Source organism: Scyliorhinus torazame, chromosome 12, assembly GCF_047496885.1.
Source record: "Scyliorhinus torazame isolate Kashiwa2021f chromosome 12, sScyTor2.1, whole genome shotgun sequence".
Classification (NCBI taxonomy): domain Eukaryota; kingdom Metazoa; phylum Chordata; class Chondrichthyes; order Carcharhiniformes; family Scyliorhinidae; genus Scyliorhinus; species Scyliorhinus torazame.
In genome coordinates, this window is record NC_092718.1 from 225,891,913 (window position 1) to 225,905,964 (window position 14,052).

Genomic DNA, 14,052 nt, shown 5'->3' on the forward strand with positions numbered 1-14,052 from the left:
CAAGGTCCTCAATATCTGCTCCCTCTTTGTCATTGGTCTCGACTTTTGGTTCAATTCTTTCCTCCTGCAGAGTTTTCTGCACTCTCTCCGTGATTGAAGTGGCCGGGACTCATTTCACTGGAAAAGAGATGGTTGAGGGCAGACCTGATGGAAATCTTCAACGTCATGAAAGAGTCTGACAGGGTAGACCGAGAGAACACTTGTGGGGGAATCCAAAACTAAGGGCCATCGATATAAAACAGTTACTAATAAATCCAACAGAAAATCAGAAGAAACCTCTTTAACCAGAGAAATGTGAAAATAGGAAATGTTTGAGGTGAATAGTCACGACATTTAAGTGGAAGTACTACTCCAGCATAGTTGTCATGCCCACAGGTCAAATTGTTATGATATGGCAGGGGGTAAGTGCCAGGCTGCCCAAATCCCAATGGGAAACTTGCACAAGCTGTCACAACATAGAACATAGAACATAGAAAATACAGCACAGAACAGGCCCTTCGGCCCACGATGTTGTGCCGAACCTTTGTCCTAGATTAATCATAGATTATCATTGAATTTACAGTGCAGAAGGAGGCCATTCGGCCCTTTGAGTCTGCACCGGCTCCTGGAAAGAGCACCCTACCCAAACTCAACACCTCCACCCAACACCAAGGGCAATTTTGGACATTAAGGGCAATATATCATTGGCCAATTCACCTAACCCGCACATTTTTGGACTGTGGGAGGAAACCGGAGCACCCGGAGGAAACCCACGCAGACACGGGGAGGACGTGCAGACTCCGCACAGACAATGACCCAAGCCGGAATCGAACCTGGGACCATGGAGCTGTGAAGCAATTGTGCTATCCACAATGCTACCGTGCTGCCCTTAAGAACAAATAAATCTACACTATATCATTTTACCGTAATCCATGTACCTATCCAATAGCTGCTTGAAGGTCCCTAATGTTTCCGACTCAACTACTTCCACAGGCAGTGCATTCCATGCCCCCACTACTCTCTGGGTAAAGAACCTACCTCTGATATCCCTCCTATATCTTCCACCTTTCACCTTAAATTTATGTCCCCTTGTAATGGTTTGTTCCACCCGGGGAAAAAGTCTCTGACTGTCTACTCTATCTATTCCCCTGATCATCTTATAAACCTCTATCAAGTCGCCCCTCATCCTTCTCCGTTCTAATGAGAAAAGGCCTAGCACCCTCAACCTTTCCTCGTAAGACCTATTCTCCATTCCAGGCAACATCCTGGTAAATCTCCTTTGCACCTTTTCCAAAGCTTCCACATCCTTCCTAAAATGAGGCGACCAGAACTGTACACAGTACTCCAAATGTGGCCTTACCAAAGTTTTGTACAGCTGCATCATCACCTCACGGCTCTTAAATTCAATCCCTCTGTTAATGAACGCGAGCACCCCATAGGCCTTCTTCACAGCTCTATCCACTTGAGTGGCAACTTTCAAAGATGTATGAACATAGACCCCAAGGTCTCTCTGCTCCTCCACATTGCCAAGAACTCTACCGTTAACCCTGTATTCCGCATTCATATTTGTCCTTCCAAAATGGACAACCTCACACTTTTCAGGGTTAAACTCCATCTGCCACTTCTCAGCCGACAACAGCAAAGACAGGTAAATGCAAACCAACTTCACCAATCTGCCACAAACCTGGATCAATTCTACACGGCTATTTTAGACCATTGCTGAAGCCCTTCAATATCTTCCATCAGCCCCGCTAATTGCTGACATAATACTTGGAATAACTGTCACATACCTTTGGTAAGGGATAAAGACAAGTTTTGTGAGTGGGAAAGGATTTGGAAGGTTGAGAATAATGTGGGTAAAGGGCAGGAAGAATAGAAAAGCAGTTTACTGTTTAAATGGAGCGAGATTGGAGAACTCTGAGGTACACAGAGGTATCTGGGCGTCCTGGAATGTGAATCACAAAAGTTAGTTTGCAGGTGATGAGGCAGACAATGGAATGTTGGAGTGTGTCACAAATAGAAGTCTCATAACACCAGGTTAAAGTCCAACAGGTTTGTTTTGAATCACTAGCTTTCGGAGCGCTGCTCCTTCCTCAGGTCGCTGTGCTCCGAAAGCTAGTGACATCGAAACAAACCTGTTGGACTTTAACCTGGTGTTGTAAGACTTCTTACTGTGCTCACCCCAGTCCAACGCCGGCATCTCCACATCATGTGTCACAAGTCTATAATGGAATATAAAAGTAGGAAAGTTTTGCTCCAGTTGTACAGGACATTGATGAGAACACATCTGGTGTAGTTGTACACTTTTGATTTCCTTATTTAAAAATAGATTTAATCACTTTAGAAAGAGTTCAGAGAAGCTGAAACCCATTGGAGTTTAGAAGAATGAGAGCTGATCTTATTGAAACATAGAAACTCTCAAGGGGACTGGGCAGGGTCGGTACCGGATGATGTTTACAAGGGGAATAGATTAAAATTAGGAGATCTCTCTTTTTAGACAGAGATCAGCAGAAACTTTCGTTTTTTTTGTTCAATGGTCATTGGTGTGTGGAATTCCCTTCGCCAGAGAGCAGGGAATGCCGCCCTTTGGATTTATTCAAGTCACAGTTGGACAAATTGGGACCGGCTTGATCAGTAGTCCCGGATTTTAACCGATGTACGGTTTGTCGCGTTGTGGCCTTTTCTTTTGGTTAACAATAAATTGCTGTTTTTGATTCACCTTCTCAGCTTTTATACTGCCGATGACGAAAAACTACATCTGTGATTCTGAGCATCTGGATCACACGAGTATTCCTCAGCATGAGAACAAGATTTTTAAACTGCCGCTTTTTGGAAAGCCTTAGGCCTTTGACGGAGGTGTGGGAGATTGGGCCCAGTATACCGAGCTGATCGGTATTTCTTCCAGGTGAATGATATTGTAGGTGACGACTGGGAAAAGGTAATACTCCTGACCCCTTGTGGAGCCCCAACTTTCCGTGTGATCAAAAGTCTTACCTACCTGGCAGCCCCAGATTCAAAGACCTTTAATAAACTCATGGAGCTTGTCGCAAACCATTAGTGATCGTGCAGAGGTACCGCTTCAACACCTTGGGGGGGGGGGTTGGTCCCGGAATTCCTGACGTGCCTTCATAGGCTGGTCGAGCATTGTGACTACAGGCCGTCCTCCCAGAGATGTTGCGAGACCGCCGAGTGTGTTGAGACTATTGGCAGAACCAGCCCTGGAACTGAAAAGGAACTATCCCTCTCATGTGAAAAGATGGAGAACGGAGTGCAGGAACTCCAGGGCTCCGTCAACTGTACACAGCTTTGACTGCCCCGCATTGCGACAAATATTTCTCCCAAGAGCAGGGCCTACAGGACCCAGTTGCCGCCTGAACAATGTCATGGTCAAATTTACAGTGCAGAAGGAGGCCATTCGGCCCATCAAGTCTGCACCGGCCCCTGGAAAGAGAACCGTAATAAGGCGACACCTCCACTCTATCCCCGTAACCCAGTAACCCCACCCTTTTTTGAACACTATGGGCAATTTATCATGGCCAATCCACCTAACCTGCACATCTTTGGACTGTGGGAGGAAACCGGATACCCGGAGGAAACCCACGCACACACGGGGAGGATGTGCAGACTCCGCACAGACAGTGACCCAAGCCGGAATCGAACCTGGGACCCTGGAGCAGTGAAGCAACTATGCTAGCCACTGTGCTATCGTGCAGCGCCATAGGTAAAATAAACTTTAACATTCAGCAAATTGACTAAACCTAAAAGGCATTAAAGAATCTGGGGCGAAATTCTCCGGTATCGGCGTGATGTCCGCCGACCGGCGCCAAAAACGGCGCAAATCAGTCCGACATTGCGCCGCCCCAAAGGTGCGGAATCCTCCGCATCTTGCGGGGCCGAGCCCTAACCTTGAGGGGCTAGGCCCGCTCCGGACTGATTTCCGCCCCGCCAGCTGGCACGGAAATGACATTGCCGGGCGGCGCATGCGCGGGAGCGTCAGCGGCCGCTCACGGCATCCCCGCGCATGCGTAGTGGATGGGGGTCTCTTCCGCCTGGTGGCGACCATGGCGAAGGCGGAAGGAAAAGAGTGCCCCCACGGCACAGGCCCGCCCGCGGATCGGGGCCAGAACGCCCCGTGCCCCCCCAGGACCCTGGAGCCCGCCCGCGCCGCCTTGTCCCGCCGGTAAGAGAGGTGGTTTAATTCACGCCGGCGGGACAGGCATTCCAGCAGCGGGACTTTGGCCCATCCGGGCCGGAGGATCGCTGGGGGGGGGGGCCGCCAATCGGCGCGGCGCGATTCCCGCCCCCGCCGAATCTCCGGTGCCGGAGAATTCGGCAACTGGCGGGGGCGGGATTCATGCCAGCCCCCGGCGATTCTCCAACCCGGCGGGGGGTCGGAGAATCCCGCCCCTGATTTGCCACGATCATTAAAGTACCTGATTTGCCACGATCATTAAAGTACCTGATTTGCCACGATCATTAAAGTACCTGATTTGCCACGATCATATTGAATGGCTAAGCACACTCGATGGGCTGAATGGACGACTCTTGTTCCTATGTTCCCAAACTTACTTTCTCGGGTTTTCTGAGCTTTAATACTAACCCAGTTAACATTAGTTGAATATCAGTCCTCCATTGTTACATCTCTCCTTCCTATCTTTCTACAATTTGCCTGGGAACTCGCCTCTATTTTGTAGCCCAGTTGACAGCATCCTCACTCGGAGTCATCGGGCATTGGGGTGAAACCCCACAATAATCACTGCCTGAAACTCCAGTGCAGAGGGAATGCCGCACTGTCAGGAGCTGACACTCCAGTGCAGAGAGAATGCTGCACTGTCAGGAGCTGACACTCCATTGCAGAGGGAATGCCGCACTGTCAGGAGCTGACACTCCAGTGCAGAGGGAATGCCGCACTGTCAGGAGCAGACACTCCAGTGCCGTGCAGAGGGAATGCCGCACTGTCAGGAGCAGACACTCCAGTGCACTGCAGAGGGAATGCCGCACTGTCAGGAGCTGACACTCCAGTGCAGTGCAGAGGGAATGCCGCACTGTCAGGAGCAGACACTCCAGTGCACTGCAGAGGGAATGCCGCACTGTCAGGAGCAGACACTCCAGTGCAGTGCAGAGGGAATGCCGCACTGTCAGGAGCAGACACTCCAGTGCACTGCAGAGGGAATGCCGCACTGTCAGGAGCTGACACTCCAGTGCAGAGGGAATGCCGCACTGTCAGGAGCAGACACTCCAGTGCAGAGAGAATGCCGCACTGTCAGGAGCAGACACTCCAGTGCAGTGCAGAGGGAATGCCGCACTGTCAGGAGCTGACACTTCAGTGCAGAGAGAATGCCGCACTGTCAGGAGCAGACACTCCAGTGCACTGCAGAGGGAATGCCGCACTGTCAGGAGCAGACACTCCAGTGCACTGCAGAGAGAATGCCGCACTGTCAGGAGCAGACACTCCATTGCAGAGGGAATGCCGCACTGTCAGGAGCTGACACTCCAGTGCACAGCAGAGAGAATGCCGCACTGTCAGGAGCAGACACTCCAGTGCAGAGGGAATGCCGCACTGTCAGGAGCTGACACTCCAGTGCAGAGAGAATGCCGCACTGTCAGGAGCAGACACTCCAGTGCAGTGCAGAGGGAATGCCGCACTGTCAGAAGCTGACGGTCCAGTGCAGTGCAGAGGGAATGCCGCACTGTCAGGAGCTGACATTCCAGTGCAGTGCAGAGGGAATGCCGCACTGTCAGGAGCAGACACTCCAGTGCAGTGCAGAGGGAATGTCGCACTGTCAGGAGCTGACACTCCAGTGCAGTGCAGAGGGAATGCCGCACTGTCAGGAGCTGACACTCCAGTGCAGTGCAGAGAGAACGACGCACTGTCAGGAGCTGACACTCCATTGCAGAGGGAATGCCGCACTGTCAGGAGCAGACACTCCAGTGCAGTGCAGAGGGAATGCCGCACTGTCAGGAGCTGACACTCCAGTGCAGTGCAGAGAGAACGACGCACTGTCAGGAGCAGACACTCTATTGCAGAGGGAATGCCGCACTGTCAGGAGCTGACACTCCAATGCAGAGGGAATGCCGCACTGTCAGGAGCAGACACTCCAGTGCACAGCAGAGAGAATGCCGCACTGTCAGGAGCAGACACTCCATTGCAGAGGGATTGCCGCACTGTCAGGAGCTGCCACTCCAGTGCAGAGGGAATGCCGCACTGTCAGGAGCTGACACTCCAGTGCAGTGCAGAGAGAACGGCGCACTGTCAGGAGCAGACACTCCATTGCAGAGGGAATGCCGCACTGTCAGGAGCAGACACTCCAGTGCAGAGAGAATGCCGCACTGTCAGGAGCTGACACTCCAGTGCAGTGCAGAGGGAATGCCGCACTGTCAGGAGCTGACACTCCAGTGCAGTGCAGAGAGAATGCCGCACTGTCAGGAGCAGACACTCCAGTGTAGTGCAGAGAGAATGCCGCACTGTCAGGAGCTGACACTCCAGTGCAGTGCAGAGAGAATGACGCACTGTCAGGAGCTGACACTCCAGTGCAGTGCAGAGGGAATGCCGCACTGTCAGGAGCAGACACTCCAGTGCAGTGCAGAGGGAATGCCGCACTGTCAGGAGCTGACACACCAGTGCAGTGCAGAGGGAATGCCGCACTGTCAGGAGCTGACACTCCAGTGCAGTGCAGAGAGAATGCCGCACTGTCAGGATAAGACACTCCAGTGCAGTGCAGAGGGAATGCCGCACTGTCAGGAGCTGACACTCCAGTGCAGTGGAGAGGCAATGCCGCACTGTCAGGAGCTGACACTCCAGTGCAGTGCAGAGAGAATGCCGCACTGTCAGGAGCAGACACTCCAGTGCAGTGCAGAGAGAATGCCGAACTGTCAGGAGCTGACACTCCAGTGCAGAGGGAATGCCGCACTGTCAGGAGCTGACACTCCAGTGCAGATAGAATGCAGCACTGTCAGGAGCTGACATTCCAGTGCAGAGGGAATGCTGCACTGTCAGGAGCAGACACTCCAGTGCAGTGCAGAGAGATTGCCGCACTGTCAGGAGCTGACACTCCAGTGCAGTGCAGAGAGAATGCCGCACTGTCAGGAGCTGACACTTCAGTGCAGTGCAGAGGGAATGCCGCACTGTCAGGAGCAGACACTCCAGTGCAGAAGGAATGCCGCACTGTCAGGAGCAGACACTCCAGTGCAGTGCAGAGGGAATGCCGCACTGTCAGGAGCAGACACTCCAGTGCAGTGCAGAGAGAATGCCGCACTGTCAGGAGCTGACACTCCAGTGCAGAGGGAATGCCACACTGTCAGGAGCAGACACTCCAGTGCAGTGCAGAGAGAATGCCGCACTGTCAGGAGCTGACTCTCCAGTGCAGTGCAGAGGGAATGCCGCACTGTCAGGAGCAGACACTCCAGTGCAGTGCAGAGGGAATGCCGCACTGTCAGGAGCAGACACTCCAGTGCACTGCAGAGGGAATGCCGCACTGTCAGGAGCTGACACTCCAGTGCAGACGGAATGCCGCACTGTCAGGAACAGACACTCCAGTGCAGTGCAGAGGGAATGCCGCACTGTCAGGAGCTGACACTCCAGTGCAGAGAGAATGCCGCACTGTCAGGAGCAGACACTACAGTGCAGAGGGAATGCCGCACTGTCAGGAGCAGACACTGCAATGCAGTGCAGAGGGAATGCCGCACTGTCAGGAGCTGACACTCCAGTACAGAGGGAATGCCGCACTATCAGAAGCAGACACTGCAGTGCAGTGCACAGGGAATGCCGCACTGTCAGGAGCAGACACTGCAGTGCAGTGCAGAGGGAATGCCGCACTGTCAGGAGCTGACACTCCAGTGCAGAGGGAATGCCGCACTGTCAGGAGCTGACACTCCAGTGCAGAGAGAATGCCGCACTGTCAGGAGCTGACACTCCAGTGCAGAGAGAAGGCCGCACTGTCAGGAGCTGACACTCCAGTGCAGAGAGAATGCCGCACTGTCAGGAGCTGACACTCCAGTGCAGAGAGAATGCCGCACTGTCAGGAACAGACACTCCAGTGCAGTGCAGAGAGAATGCCGCACTGTCAGGAGCTGACACTCCAGTGTTGAGGGAATGCCGCACTGTCAGGAGCTGACACTCCAGTGCAGTGCAGAGAGAATGCCGCACTGTCAGGAGCAGACACTCCAGTGCAGTGCAGAGAGAATGCCGCACAGTCAGGAGCTGACACTCCAGTGTTGAGGGAATGCCGCACTGTCAGGAGCTGACGCTCCAGTGCAGTGCAGAGAGAATGCCGCACTGTCAGGAGCAGACACTCCAGTGCAGTGCAGAGAGAATGCCGCACTGTCAGGAGCAGACACTCCAGTGCCGTGCAGAGAGAATGCCGCACTGTCAGGAGCAGACACTGCAGTGCAGAGAGAATGCCGCACTGTCAGGAGCAGACACTGCAGTGCAAAGAGAATGCCGCACTATCAGGAGCAGACACTGCAGTGCAGAGAGAATGCCGCACTGTCAGGAACAGACACTCAAGTGCAGTGCAGAGAGAATGCCGCACTGTCAGGAGCTGACACTCCAGTGCAGAGGGAATGCCGCACTATCAGGAACAGACACTCCAGTGCAGAGAGAATGCCGCACTATCAGGAACAGACACTGCAGTGCAGAGAGAATGCCGCACTGTCAGGAACAGACACTCCAGTGCAGAGAGAATGCCGCATTATCAGGAACAGACACTCCAGTGCAGAGAGAATGCCGCACTGTCAGGAGCTGACACTCCAGTGCAGAGAGAATGCCGCACTATCAGGAACAGACACTCCAGTGCAGAGAGAATGCCGCACTATCAGGAACAGACACTCCAGTGCAGAGAGAATGCCGCACTATCAGGAACAGACACTCCAGTGCAGAGAGAATGCCGCACAGTCAGGAACAGACACTCAAGTGCAGTGTAGAGAGAACGCCGCACTGTCAGGAGCAGACACTCCAGTGTTGAGGGAATGCCGCACTATCAGGAGCTGACACTCCAGTGCAGAGAGAATGCCGCACTGTCAGGAGCTGACACTCCAGTGCAGAGAGAATGCCGCACTATCAGGAACAGACACTCCAGTGCAGTGCAGAGAGAACGCCGCACTGTCAGGAGCTGACACTCCAGTGTTGAGGGAATGCCGCACTGTCAGGAGCTGACGCTCCAGTGCAGAGAGAATGCCGCATTGTCAGGAGCAGACACTCCATTGCAGAGGGATTGCCGCACTGTCAGGAGCTGCCACTCCAGTGCAGAGGGAATGCCGCACTGTCAGGAGCTGACACTCCAGTGCAGTGCAGAGAGAACGGCGCACTGTCAGGAGCAGACACTCCATTGCAGAGGGAATGCCGCACTGTCAGGAGCAGACACTCCAGTGCAGAGAGAATGCCGCACTGTCAGGAGCTGACACTCCAGTGCAGAGAGAATGCCGCACTGTCAGGAGCAGACACTCCAGTGTAGTGCAGAGAGAATGCCGCACTGTCAGGAGCTGACACTCCAGTGCAGTGCAGAGAGAATGACGCACTGTCAGGAGCTGACACTCCAGTGCAGTGCAGAGGGAATGCCGCACTGTCAGGAGCTGACACTCCAGTGCAGTGCAGAGAGAATGCCGCACTGTCAGGATAAGACACTCCAGTGCAGTGCAGAGAGAATGACGCACTGTCAGGAGCTGACACTCCAGTGCAGTGCAGAGGGAATGCCGCACTGTCAGGAGCTGACACTCCAGTGCAGAGAGAATGCCGCACTGTCAGGAGCAGACACTACAGTGCAGAGGGAATGCCGCACTGTCAGGAGCAGACACTGCAATGCAGTGCAGAGGGAATGCCGCACTGTCAGGAGCTGACACTCCAGTACAGAGGGAATGCCGCACTATCAGGAGCAGACACTGCAGTGCAGTGCACAGGGAATGCCGCACTGTCAGGAGCAGACACTGCAGTGCAGTGCAGAGGGAATGCCGCACTGTCAGGAGCTGACACTCCAGTGCAGAGGGAATGCCGCACTGTCAGGAGCTGACACTCCAGTGCAGAGAGAATGCCGCACTGTCAGGAGCTGACACTCCAGTGCAGAGAGAAGGCCGCACTGTCAGGAGCTGACACTCCAGTGCAGAGAGAATGCCGCACTGTCAGGAGCTGACACTCCAGTGCAGAGAGAATGCCGCACTATCAGGAGCAGACACTGCAGTGCAGTGCACAGGGAATGCCGCACTGTCAGGAGCAGACACTGCAGTGCAGTGCAGAGGGAATGCCGCACTGTCAGGAGCTGACACTCCAGTGCAGAGGGAATGCCGCACTGTCAGGAGCTGACACTCCAGTGCAGAGAGAATGCCGCACTGTCAGGAGCTGACACTCCAGTGCAGAGAGAAGGCCGCACTGTCAGGAGCTGACACTCCAGTGCAGAGAGAATGCCGCACTGTCAGGAGCTGACACTCCAGTGCAGTGGAGAGGCAATGCCGCACTGTCAGGAGCTGACACTCCAGTGCAGTGCAGAGAGAATGCCGCACTGTCAGGAGCAGACACTCCAGTGCAGTGCAGAGAGAATGCCGAACTGTCAGGAGCTGACACTCCAGTGCAGAGGGAATGCCGCACTGTCAGGAGCTGACACTCCAGTGCAGATAGAATGCAGCACTGTCAGGAGCTGACATTCCAGTGCAGAGGGAATGCTGCACTGTCAGGAGCAGACACTCCAGTGCAGTGCAGAGAGATTGCCGCACTGTCAGGAGCTGACACTCCAGTGCAGTGCAGAGAGAATGCCGCACTGTCAGGAGCTGACACTTCAGTGCAGTGCAGAGGGAATGCCGCACTGTCAGGAGCAGACACTCCAGTGCAGAAGGAATGCCGCACTGTCAGGAGCAGACACTCCAGTGCAGTGCAGAGGGAATGCCGCACTGTCAGGAGCAGACACTCCAGTGCAGTGCAGAGAGAATGCCGCACTGTCAGGAGCTGACACTCCAGTGCAGAGGGAATGCCACACTGTCAGGAGCAGACACTCCAGTGCAGTGCAGAGAGAATGCCGCACTGTCAGGAGCTGACTCTCCAGTGCAGTGCAGAGGGAATGCCGCACTGTCAGGAGCAGACACTCCAGTGCAGTGCAGAGGGAATGCCGCACTGTCAGGAGCAGACACTCCAGTGCACTGCAGAGGGAATGCCGCACTGTCAGGAGCTGACACTCCAGTGCAGACGGAATGCCGCACTGTCAGGAACAGACACTCCAGTGCAGTGCAGAGGGAATGCCGCACTGCCAGGAGCTGACACTCCAGTGCAGAGAGAATGCCGCACTGTCAGGAGCAGACACTACAGTGCAGAGGGAATGCCGCACTGTCAGGAGCAGACACTGCAATGCAGTGCAGAGGGAATGCCGCACTGTCAGGAGCTGACACTCCAGTACAGAGGGAATGCCGCACTATCAGGAGCAGACACTGCAGTGCAGTGCACAGGGAATGCCGCACTGTCAGGAGCAGACACTGCAGTGCAGTGGGAATGCCGCACTGTCAGGAGCTGACACTCCAGTGCAGAGGGAATGCCGCACTGTCAGGAGCTGACACTCCAGTGCAGACGGAATGCCGCACTGTCAGGAACAGACACTCCAGTGCAGTGCAGAGGGAATGCCGCACTGCCAGGAGCTGACACTCCAGTGCAGAGAGAATGCCGCACTGTCAGGAGCAGACACTACAGTGCAGAGGGAATGCCGCACTGTCAGGAGCAGACACTGCAATGCAGTGCAGAGGGAATGCCGCACTGTCAGGAGCTGACACTCCAGTACAGAGGGAATGCCGCACTGTCAGGAGCTGACACTCCAGTGCAGAGGGAATGCCGCACTGTCAGGAGCTGACACTCCAGTGCAGAGAGAATGCCGCACTGTCAGGAGCTGACACTCCAGTGCAGAGAGAAGGCCGCACTGTCAGGAGCTGACACTCCAGTGCAGAGAGAATGCCGCACTGTCAGGAGCTGACACTCCAGTGCAGAGAGAATGCCGCACTGTCAGGAGCTGACACTCCAGTGCAGAGAGAATGCCGCACTGTCAGGAACAGACACTCCAGTGCAGTGCAGAGGGAATGCCGCACTGTCAGGAGCTGACACTCCAGTGCAGAGAGAATGCCGCACTGTCAGGAGCTGACACTCCAGTGCAGAGAGAATGCCGCACTGTCAGGAACAGACACTCCAGTGCAGTGCAGAGAGAATGCCGCACTGTCAGGAGCTGACACTCCAGTGTTGAGGGAATGCCGCACTGTCAGGAGCTGACACTCCAGTGCAGAGAGAAGGCCGCACTGTCAGGAGCTGACACTCCAGTGCAGAGAGAATGCCGCACTGTCAGGAGCTGACACTCCAGTGCAGAGAGAATGCCGCACTGTCAGGAACAGACACTCCAGTGCAGTGCAGAGAGAATGCCGCACTGTCAGGAGCAGACACTCCAGTGCAGTGCAGAGAGAATGCCGCACAGTCAGGAGCTGACACTCCAGTGTTGAGGGAATGCCGCACTGTCAGGAGCTGACGCTCCAGTGCAGTGCAGAGAGAATGCCGCACTGTCAGGAGCAGACACTCCAGTGCAGTGCAGAGAGAATGCCGCACTGTCAGGAGCAGACACTCCAGTGCCGTGCAGAGAGAATGCCGCACTGTCAGGAGCAGACACTGCAGTGCAGAGAGAATGCCGCACTGTCAGGAGCAGACACTGCAGTGCAAAGAGAATGCCGCACTATCAGGAGCAGACACTGCAGTGCAGAGAGAATGCCGCACTGTCAGGAACAGACACTCAAGTGCAGTGCAGAGAGAATGCCGCACTGTCAGGAGCTGACACTCCAGTGCAGAGGGAATGCCGCACTATCAGGAACAGACACTCCAGTGCAGAGAGAATGCCGCACTATCAGGAACAGACACTGCAGTGCAGAGAGAATGCCGCACTGTCAGGAACAGACACTCCAGTGCAGAGAGAATGCCGCATTATCAGGAACAGACACTCCAGTGCAGAGAGAATGCCGCACTGTCAGGAGCTGACACTCCAGTGCAGAGAGAATGCCGCACTATCAGGAACAGACACTCCAGTGCAGAGAGAATGCCGCACTATCAGGAACAGACACTCCAGTGCAGAGAGAATGCCGCACTATCAGGAACAGACACTCCAGTGCAGAGAGAATGCCGCACAGTCAGGAACAGACACTCAAGTGCAGTGTAGAGAGAACGCCGCACTGTCAGGAGCAGACACTCCAGTGTTGAGGGAATGCCGCACTATCAGGAGCTGACACTCCAGTGCAGAGAGAATGCCGCACTGTCAGGAGCTGACACTCCAGTGCAGAGAGAATGCCGCACTATCAGGAACAGACACTCCAGTGCAGTGCAGAGAGAACGCCGCACTGTCAGGAGCTGACACTCCAGTGTTGAGGGAATGCCGCACTGTCAGGAGCTGACGCTCCAGTGCAGAGAGAATGCCGCACTGTCAGGAGCAGACACTCCATTGCAGAGGGATTGCCGCACTGTCAGGAGCTGCCACTCCAGTGCAGAGGGAATGCCGCACTGTCAGGAGCTGACACTCCAGTGCAGTGCAGAGAGAACGGCGCACTGTCAGGAGCAGACACTCCATTGCAGAGGGAATGCCGCACTGTCAGGAGCAGACACTCCAGTGCAGAGAGAATGCCGCACTGTCAGGAGCTGACACTCCAGTGCAGAGAGAATGCCGCACTGTCAGGAGCAGACACTCCAGTGTAGTGCAGAGAGAATGCCGCACTGTCAGGAGCTGACACTCCAGTGCAGTGCAGAGAGAATGACGCACTGTCAGGAGCTGACACTCCAGTGCAGTGCAGAGGGAATGCCGCACTGTCAGGAGCTGACACACCAGTGCAGTGCAGAGGGAATGCCGCACTGTCAGGAGCTGACACTCCAGTGCAGTGCAGAGAGAATGCCGCACTGTCAGGATAAGACACTCCAGTGCAGTGCAGAGAGAATGACGCACTGTCAGGAGCTGACACTCCAGTGCAGTGCAGAGGGAATGCCGCACTGTCAGGAGCTGACACTCCAGTGCAGAGAGAATGCCGCACTGTCAGGAGCAGACACTACAGTGCAGAGGGAATGCCGCACTGTCAGGAGCAGACACT